Consider the following 1,140-nt stretch of genomic DNA (forward strand, 5'->3'; position numbering starts at 1 on the left):
AATATTCCAGCCATTGCAAGAAAATATGACTGCCTGTCCACCCACTTCGGCTACACAAGCTCAGTGCTCAGGCTCGTGCGCCATTCATCAGTGATGGAACCATTCGTTTACGTGGTTAGATAAATGCTGGCGGTGCAAAGGTACCGGTGGGATTCATGGCACATATTACACTAATAGCTTCACTATGTTCACCGCTTGTAACTGTACCAACTGATCTAACACCTTTTGATGCAATGATGTTTACTGGCTTGTGGACAGTACTAATGCCTGTTTCATCCATGTTCCATATTATATGACCGCCAGCAAGTGTTGCGTCAAGAGATTCTTAGTATACTTGGTAAAAGCTCACTGCTCTGCTGATACTGGTTGCCTCTGGAGCTGTAATGGCTAGATTTGGATGTCTTTTCATAAAGCCTTTTAGCCAATCAATACCAGTTACAGGGCCTTGAAATGGATGGTTTTTAATATTTAGATGAACAGTTAAGTCCAAATAATGCCTTTTCTATGGAATGGATGTGCTCAACTAGAAGTAACTCATAATCAGGCTTGAAAACAGTAGTCTTACTTCCCAGTTTTGACACTCCACTTTGCTAAACATTCATAATTATATATAAATATATATATATATATATATATATATATATATATATATATATATATATATATATGTGTGTGTGTGTGTGTGTGTGTGTGTGTGTGTTTGCGCGCGCAAACCTTTAGCTGGAATTCCATAATTTCAGGCAGCAGCTTTGAGTGAAGTTCAAGAATGAATTGCTTCAAGAGTCGCTTTTAGAGTTGTTGTCCCATAGTTTCCTCAATTAGTTTTCCTTCTGTAAGTTCGCACTATCTACAAAACAATAGTGTAGAATAATTATAGGCATATGAACGGTTAGTTAAAAAGTGTACAAGATTTAAACAGTTATGGGCTAACATGCCCCCTCTACGGCGCGTTTTGTCCCTATAGTACAGACAATTTAACGATAGGCGGAATTAACAACTGCTGCGAGTCATGAAATATACATAATGCATCTGTATACTAAGTTGTTTAAAAACATACGTACTCTGTTTTCTTTAGGTAGTTCCAGTCAAACATAATGCAAACAAATGGATTGAACACTTTTACGGAAGATGCAATAAAAA

The sequence above is a fragment of the Sinohyriopsis cumingii genome, chromosome 5 (assembly GCF_028554795.1).
Source record: "Sinohyriopsis cumingii isolate HCF-2022 chromosome 5, ASM2855479v2, whole genome shotgun sequence".
Lineage (NCBI taxonomy): Eukaryota > Metazoa > Mollusca > Bivalvia > Unionida > Unionidae > Sinohyriopsis > Sinohyriopsis cumingii.